At 42.0% G+C, this 9,077-nt stretch overlaps 1 protein-coding gene across 7 annotated transcripts in view; it reads right to left on the bottom strand.

The window, feature by feature from the left end:
* Nucleotides 1–9,031, bottom strand: part of OSBPL2 (oxysterol binding protein like 2) — a 60,459-nt gene extending 51,428 nt beyond the window's left edge. For 6 of the 7 annotated variants that reach the window (XM_025206832.1, XM_025206833.1, XM_025206835.1 and 3 more), the window contains exons 1-2: nt 8,924–9,030; nt 5,484–5,587 (exon numbers count right to left, since the gene is read on the bottom strand). The gene's annotated coding sequence lies outside the window, so the exon portion shown is untranslated. Of the gene's footprint in view, nt 1–5,483; nt 5,588–8,923 lie in introns of all 7 variants that reach the window. The other variant, XM_025206836.1, reaches the window with a different exon arrangement.
* Nucleotides 9,032–9,077: the final 46 nt, after the last annotated feature.

Raw genomic sequence — 9,077 nt, 5'->3', positions numbered from 1 at the left:
ATGGCCTCTTTCATAAACTTTTCTAAGATCTTCCCCGGGATAGAAGTCAGGCTGATGGGCCTATAGTTAGCCGGATCCACTTTCCTCCCTTTCTTGAAGATAGGCACCACATTGGCCTTCTTCCAGTCTTCGGGCACTACACCAGAGCGCCAAGAGTTTTCAAAGATCCGTGCTAGAGGCTGGGCTATGATGCTCGCCAGCTCCTTGAGTACCCTGGGGTGAAGACTGTCAGTGCCAGCTGACTTGAAGGTATCCAGCTTCTCAAGATGTTCCTTTACGAAGTTCCTTCATTTGTTAAAAATGAAAAGCTCTTTTCTGATTCCTTTTTCTTCAAGGGCTGGAAGGAGGTGGGGGGGAAAATGAGCCTGAGAGAAACATGCAGGCCCAATACATCAAACCCAGGCAATAAAATATCTCAAACCACACCATGTTCTTATGTGGGTACTTCTGGTATACTGCTACTAACACCATATCTCAAACCACATCAAGCTGGACAGCACAACTTATGGCCAGTTTTGAAAATTTTGTCTTCTTAAAGCCAGCTTCTCAGGTAATGTAGACACAAAACACACCTTGAGCAGTACTATAAACTGAAGCGTCATGGAAGAATTAGTGAACTGGCAATTTAATAAACCTTTCTGTAAGTCTGGAGAAGCCTTGCTGGCCCAACAGTTATATGGCAATGTTTAAGGCAAGGTAATAAAAAAGGCTAATAGATGGAGAAAAAAAAAAGTGATCGCAAAGAAAACAAATGGAGAGGAAAAAACCTTAGTTAATTCCTTTATCTCCAAGTCAATAGAAAAGGTTTTGTTAAGGCTCATTTGATGCAAGCACTGTGTGAATTATTCCTAAAGCCAAGTGATCACTAGAAAGATGCTCAATTTTAAACTTTGTTCACCTCTGTTACTGCTATAAAAAGGCACTATGGTAACAGATGGGCAATTAAGCAGAAATATATTGGTCAAGCTTTAAAGTTACACAGCATTAGCTAAACTAAACATGTCACAGAGGAGAGAATGTTCCTAATAGCAGTTATCCTATCATATCAAATAAACCATAATTATAAAAAGGCAATGTTTCCCTTGGGCAGGTTTCTCAGGTCATGGGTGAAACTTTCAGTTAGACTTGACTTCAGAATAACCAGTGGCAGAGCAGTGACATTTTTGTTATAGCACATAAAGATTACCAGAAGACCAAACAGCTACAGTTCCACATCAGGATTCATGAAAAGACAGTATTGGCCTAACTCACTACAGTTGCCATTACAACCAAAGCAGACTGGCTGTACTTCAGGTAACAGAAATAAATAGCTTAGATTAGAATATATGTATGTATTTGTGTCTTACAGCTATCCTCAAAGTGTCAAAGTGCTGCATTTTCACCTCTGCACAAAATTTCAGTCACTATGAATCTTAACTGATTTATGAAATTAGGCTACCAACAACAATAGGTCTAAAACTGCATTAAAAATTCACCAACTATAAATAATTTCTCAGCTACTTAGCTAGCTGCTGCTATCATCATGCACTCCCTATTCTTTCAACCAAAGAATAGCAAAGCAGATATCCGAGACCTGGCCAAACCCGAAAGCGGATTTTATTTAGCAAGTTAGACTTGTTTCTACTCAAAGTCTGAATGCATCATCTTCAACCAAGATCTGCCTTGAGGAAATTAAAGTTGCTCAATAGGCAAATTCCAAAGTGAGAATAGCAAACATGCTTCTGTGTTCTCTATATACGGTGCACAAAGAAACAGTTTAAGTGAGGGAGGCCAAATGAAAGTTTGGCCCTCTGCCACTTTTCATCTTCTCTGAATGCTGCAGTTACTCCTATTATAAAACCTAATTTTACATCCGATTTTAGTTATTATTTTTGACTACATGCTCCAAGGCTTTTGTTTTTTTACTTCCATAAAAGCACAGTGTATTATTAAACTGATAATTCACTTCATAATCACCTAATTTCAAGGGTGATGCCAGCAAAGAGACAGCTGGCACATCTCAAACCTTGGCTTGCAATACGTCAGCTAGATATCTACAGCACACACAGGATCAAGTACTCCATTCCTCAGGATGCAGACCTTCAGAAATATTGCATCAGGAGCTGGACAGTCCAAAAAGCGAAAACACTGGTTCATGAAAAATGTCATGGTCACAGCATTTGCTTTCATTCTGTCCTAAAACAAATCCATGACAAGTCCCCCACAGAATGCCCTCTCCTGCAGGCCGTTAGCCTCTCTAAATCCCTCTCATTGGGCCTGTTCCACTCTGCCTAAATAACCAACTACTCAGTGGGGTAGAGAGGGACTGAATGTATGGCCTAGCGATTAGTACACCCATCTGTGATGCGACAGACTCATCTTCATTTCTCTGTTCATGACTGACTGTTGCATTGTTTCTCTCTGACCTAAAATTGTATCCTGAGCCTAAGAAATCTGGCTGAAACTCAACAGTTTTCCCGAAAAGTTTTAAATTTCAAGTAATAATGCCTTCCCCAGAAAGAAAAATTCCCAAATAGTCCTGATCAAGAGCACACGGCTGCCCTGCTGCAATTTACATCTTTATCTCAAAGCTGGGATCCATTGAAAAGAGTACTTGTAACACAGTATCACTTTGCAAATAGGCTAATATCCTTACAGGGACTCTTCTACTGTTTTATTTCCCTCCTTCACAAGTGCCTGAAATTCTATTGTGTTCTCTCTTTGGTAGCCAGGAGGCCTCCATGATCATGACCTACAATGCCCTGCTTGAGGTGATGATAAAGATGTATAAACCCATCCCTACTAATCCTGTAAAAAATTCACATTTCTTTAACAAACCTGATATAAAATCCATTGCTACCTATGAGTTTCTTGCAGAACTTCTCTCCCATCCCCCTTGAGAAGAATTGATAATATGAGGCTAATTCCCAATGACTATCCTGAGAGAAGTAACATGACCGATATCGATATGCTCCGAGTTCTCCTTGAATCAGATTTTCCTTCTGAAAGTCACGCAAACAAAGAGGCCGAAGTTCCTGAATAGGGCACCAATGAAACCTAACAATTTGCTATCTTGTCTTAGTGCTATTGGCAAAAGTTGTGCTGTACCCGAGTTTAATTTTGCCTCGTATGCAATTCTTTGACTGCCGATACTTGGAAAAAATTTCGCTACATGCAAATTTAGTTCAGAAATCCATAAAACAAAGTATTCCTTATTTAACTTTTACAGCAAGAAAGGTTTATCCTTTCTTTGTGAAGCACTGAATAGAGTCCATAATAGCCTCTGAAAGGCTTCGATGACCCAGTCCTAATACTTTCTTGTCTGACTCCTGTACTCATGAGAGAAGCAAGATTTGTTAAGCAATATCTTTTATTGGGTAGTTGGGAGAGATGTCAGACAAGGTTTTGGCTACAAAATGCCCTTCCTCAGCTCTGGGAAAGAAGCAGATCTAACCTAACACAAATACCAAGTAGAACAATGACTTTTGTTTAACTTCATTATGCAAATGAAGATGATCATTTAAAAATGGGAGAGAGAGCAATAAAACTGTGAAGCAAAGAGAAATCATGAAAAGTATGTACAGTGAAGAGCAAAAAGCACAACAACATGTTTTGTTACAGTTCTTATCCTTGTGACCACCACCATAATTTGACCACTGAGGTTTAAGGATTACAGAAATAGATACTGCACATAGCAGCAAGGCCAAGAACAAGCAAAAAAAAAAATCACTAGAACAGTAAAACGTATTTACAGGTTTGGTTTAGCAGCATCTCTCCTTGGAGACATCTTACCAAACTCAAAACTGCTATTCAATGATTCTCTTCCTAGTGGGGCATCACTATCACTCATTTTCATGAAGACCAACTGTTGGCTATACAAGATGGCAGCCACGCTATAAATAAGGGCAGTAACTATACTGACATACCAGTATAATAAAAAATGCCATAATGGACTAAACCACCAAAACTTAAGGTGCATCAAAAATTACTAGGAAACAACACAATTCAGAAGCAGTAACACAGAAAGGTCTTCAGGACTCTGTGCATATGTGAAACAGGCTGAGCCTTTTTGGATAAGGCAGGATATAAACCTAAACAACAACAACAACCATCATTATTATCTTTGGGTTTTAAGATTAAGACCAGAAATTACAAAAAAAAAATCTTAGTAATGTGAGCATTTCTGTTATGGTGGAATCTCTTCTAAAGAACATTCATACCACAGATGTTTGGATGCACTGGAATCAGTTTATTTATAACAAAAAAGCCATCCAATTATGATCTTAATCCACCTTTACCCACTTTGCAATAGTTTCAATAACCCTCTTACAAGTCTTTTATAAATCCAAAGAAGATGCTGTTCTTAAACACGTTTACTATCATTCAGTTTCTGAAAACTTCTAGCAAGACATCAGGAACATCTCTGAAGGAATAGACAATGCTCCCTTTTCAATAATTCTCACTGAATTAATATACCTGAATTGTTTACTAGTCAAATTATTTTAAATAGCCTGATTAATCAGCATTCTTTTGATGGAATTACTCATATTCAATCCTTTTTATTTAAAAATACAAAAAGAATCTCAAAATGAGCAGTGGCTGGGTTTTTCTCCCTCTAAATCCAGAGAGTTAGGAACTGATTAGCTGACAAGACTTTGTTCTATGGGTGCAACTTTTAAAAACTACTGCCTCAAAATTTGAGACTGTAAAAACAATAGCTTTCAAATTTTAAATACCAGGGTTTTTTAAAACGGCAAAAGCTAATCTATTTGTACTTCTATATTAAAACCAGCCTATTGTGCAGATATCAACAAGTCCAATGAAAGCTGCATTTTACGAAGTCATATCACATCTACAATAGCTTTTGCATGATAGGCCTGTTAGATGCATGCCCTTTTAAATTTTCCAAACCACTAATAACTTTGATTTACAATTAAATTAATGCTAGTTTATAACAACTCTGGTTCAGATTCTTTTTTAATCTCTAGTATTTCCAAAAAACATTGTTTATATTATAGCATACTAATACAGGTGGCATAAACTCACCGTTGATATCACTGTTCAGGATAGCTGTCCTAATACCTAAGGCTCAAGAGTGCCTGTTATGCCACTGCCAAGAGACAGACAATCTTCAGCATCTTCAACCCATCATCTTATGCCTCTCTGAATGAGTTAGTCTGTAAGATGCCAGCAAGACAGCAGAACTCGATCCCTACTTCCACCCCATCTTCTCATTCCATCTACTACCAAGCAGACATTAGGTGACTAATATCAATATTTTAAGACTAGGAATCCCAGGTAAACCCAAACCATATTTAGAGGATCCATGCCCATTCCAACAACTGTAGACATAATTCAGTTGTGCACACAGCAACTATTTATAAGTGAGATGCACATATCCAAGATCAAGCAACTACTGTAATACTACATGAAAAACTGAGCCTCAAAATAAGCTTGCTAATAACAGGGTCTTTGGAAAGTCTCAAAATTACTAGTGATCTTACCTGCTTTATTGGAAGAGCTTGAATAGGTGATTAAATGAAGTGCCTGAACATAGGGTATTGTATTGAAATACTTTGCAGGATTTGCCTGGGCCACAGATTATTTTCTAAAGAAAAGGAAAACCAAGTATGATTAAAAAGAGATTAAAAATCAGGTTTGATTAGTTTTTCTACCTCATTAGTTAAGACAACTTTTCTACAGCTGGATTACAGAGTATTTTTAACACCATGTCTAAAACAAACACTAAACCACATGTGACACATTATAATTATTTAGCATCTTAAAACAATTTGTCATGCCAAACTTTTTAGATTGCAACAAAGAATCTTCTGTGATCACACTTGCTTTTTTCTTCTTTTTTTTTTTTTTGGAATGAAATATTAGGAACACAGGTTGAGAACAATGGTTTCTTGCAGGACCTACCCTAGTACATGTCTTAAGATTTTTTACAAACAGCTGATTTACAGTCTATATCCTCACATTACAGTGAAGATAAGTCAAAGTTTTGCAACCATTCAGCAAGATCCTTCCAAAAGCAACAAATAGATTTACCAATTCTTCCTATTGCTTACACTCCCCATTTTTTTCATCTGAATGAAGACACCTCTATAAGCTTATCATCATTCCATGCAAATTCAGAAAACTATCCTGATATCCAGAGTTACAAATATAAGGCAGATTTGTATTTTTCTAAAACATGGAGTACATGGTTCTTGGCAAAGAGTTATTGCAAAAAACATACCAAGTAGAATGAAACTACTCTTTACACAAAGAATGTGTCAAGCTGTAAAACAGATTAAACAAACAAACAGCCTAAGAATCTGCTCTACCATGTTGTGCGAGTGTCTACAGTAAGCATTTCTTTTCAGGGCATGTTTTAATAACTCAGGTGACAAAAATCAATATTTAGTAAAGGACAAGAAGCGCTGACGTGGAAAAGGAAGCCTTAGTTGAGAAGTGATTTGATGGAACTCTGGGACGCTCAAGGACAAATTGCCTTGTAACACCGACATAAATGAGTTATTTGCTTAAAACTTCAGAGTACTTGTATGCAAATCTGGTTTAAAGCAATGCTGTCTGCAAAGTACGTATTTATGTCTATGTGAAATTACTGCAAAATGCAGCACCTTAAAAAAAAGCAACTGATGAGTAAGCTTTCTGACACAAAAATGAACAGTACTTGGGAGGCTTTTTCCCCCCCCTTTATTTCAACACATAAAAGTACACACAGTTGAACCCATAAGAAAACACCCATACAAGTAGTGTTATCATTTTAGTGATAAAAACTGTTAACTTTTTGTTTTATATAGACAATCAGCAATCCTCTGGATCATGGTGTAAGTGTGAGAGATCTAGTCAGGTGCCTGATGAATCTACTTGTGGCTGACAAACCCAACTGGAGTGACACTGCTTGTTACAGACACCACAGATCTATGCCCTAAGGCCATCACACCAAGACCTTCAACACATATACCTAGGCAAGAGTATGGAGAAGTAGAGGCTGCCGTAGACCTACCATCCCCGCTTTAGACCACTGAGACGGAGTCCAAGGGCCAGACCAAGTCCAGACATTCAGTGCCTCAATGGTTGTCACTTCTGCCAGAGAGCAAGAAATGTGAGCTGCGGCTGACTGCCTAACACCTCAGCAAGGGCGCATTTCTGTCAGGGTGATGTCCCCTAGCCTTACTCCAACTAGGCAATACCCACAAGGCAGGGGAGGCTAGGGTTTTGAGGCACCCTATGCTCACCTTACTCTGGAGGCTGCAAAATCGTGGTATATTATAGCAGCTACCCCACCATGAGTAGCTCCACCACGTTGCCACTGGGCCCTCCAGTCGGATTCATAGATTTCATAGACATTTGGGCTAGAAGGGACCTTGCGAGATCATTGGGCCCAGCCCCCTGCCAAAGGGGCAGGAAGTCAGCTGTGGTCAGATGACCCCAAAGCATCCAAGCATATCTTAAAGGTAACCAGAATAGGTGCTTGCACCACTTCTGGGGGGAGTCCGTTCCAGACTCGGATGGTAACGAAATTTTTCCTTATGTCCAATCTAAAACAGTCTTCCAGCAGCTTACTGCCATACCCAGAACCAAAAGCTGTTATACGCTTCCGAAAGCTCATGAATTGTTTTATAATATGCAATTAAGATAAACAAAAGTTAAGCAACCAACAGAGAAAATTAACCCTGAACAGCCACAATATTTAAACCAAGTACATTTGTAGAGACAGTAGCCAGCACAATTAAACATTTACAACAGACCCACGTTTCCTGTACGCGAGGCTGAGAAGGGATCTCGTATCTGTTCATCAACTATTCTCAGGAACGGGCTCTATCATCTAACTGGCCTTGTCTGTCTCTGCCTCTCGCGATCCGTGTACGAGGCTGCCCCGGCAAGCCCAAGGAACTCATTTTGGGGAAAAGGTGCATCAGTAGCTTCAAGTAATATGTGCCACATGTGTTCTGGAGAACAGATGTTTTAATATTTCCTTTTAGGAGTTCATCATCGTATTCATCCATGTTAATGTGTCCACTGGGCTGTACAGCTTTCCTGGCATTTTCTTCACAAGGAGCAGAGGGCCGCTACCAGTCCCTTCCTGCTCGACTCGAAAAACGAATTGATCCGTCTTCCCAGTCTCTCCGCCCGCTTCATATGGAAACTCTTCGCTTTACTTCGTTTTTGTGAACGAGGGAATACAAAAGGTAACCTGCTTCCCACGCGGCGGAGGAAAGCTGTCACTCGCGTACCAGACCAAGTCACTACTTGGAGGAAAGTAGCCTAGAAGACATCCGTGCTCGGTGCGTCTTGCGCTTCCACGCTCGTCCCGTCGGGTCTCCTCTCTCCGCCGCCACGCCAGGCCCTGCAGGCTGCGCTGGGGTGGTTTGCGAGTCCTACAATGCACAGGCCTAACGGCGGTGAGCACGTGGCTGCCCCCAGACACCGCGCGGAAGGCGATGGCGAGGAGAAGAGCGACGAACACCCGCCGCTCGATGACCCCGAGCCGGGACACGCAAGGGCATGATGAAGACAGGCGAAGAGGAGGCGATGTGATGCAACGCAGGCTGCAGGTCGGCGATCCCCCGGCCCGACAGCACGTGCAGACGCCCCCAATCCCAGCTCCATCACGGCCTCAAAACAACGCATATCCGCACCCAGGCTTGGGAGGCGACCGGCCCTCGACGGTGACAAGGAGGGAACGCATAGGAAGGGGAAAGAGAGGGCGCCCAGGCCCCTCAGCACCCACCCCCGGGCCGGGCAGGGGCTGTCCCGCATGGCCCCGTGGGGCCTCGGCCTGACGGGATGCGGGGAGCTCACAGCGGGGCACTGCCCCGGCCCCGACCGCCGCCCCGCAGGGAGGCCGGTTCCCGCGCGGAGGAATGGGGCAGGAAGGGGCCCAGCGTTGCCCTGACAACCGCCCCCCCCCACCCCAGCGAGGACGTACCTGGCGCGCGACTCCCGCTGCAGCCCCCGAGCCCCGCTGACACCGAGGCGGAAGTGCGGCCCCCAACATTCGGCGAGTGACGCTGCAAGCGACCAATGAGAACACCGCGGCCCTGGCGAAGTGGCTAATCAGACCCTCCCCAGGGCGGGGCGCA

This window comes from Alligator sinensis, unplaced genomic scaffold, assembly GCF_000455745.1.
Source record: "Alligator sinensis unplaced genomic scaffold, ASM45574v1 scaffold1046_1, whole genome shotgun sequence".
NCBI classification, from domain to species: Eukaryota; Metazoa; Chordata; order Crocodylia; family Alligatoridae; genus Alligator; species Alligator sinensis.
This window is presented reverse-complemented; position numbering and strand designations above follow the sequence as displayed.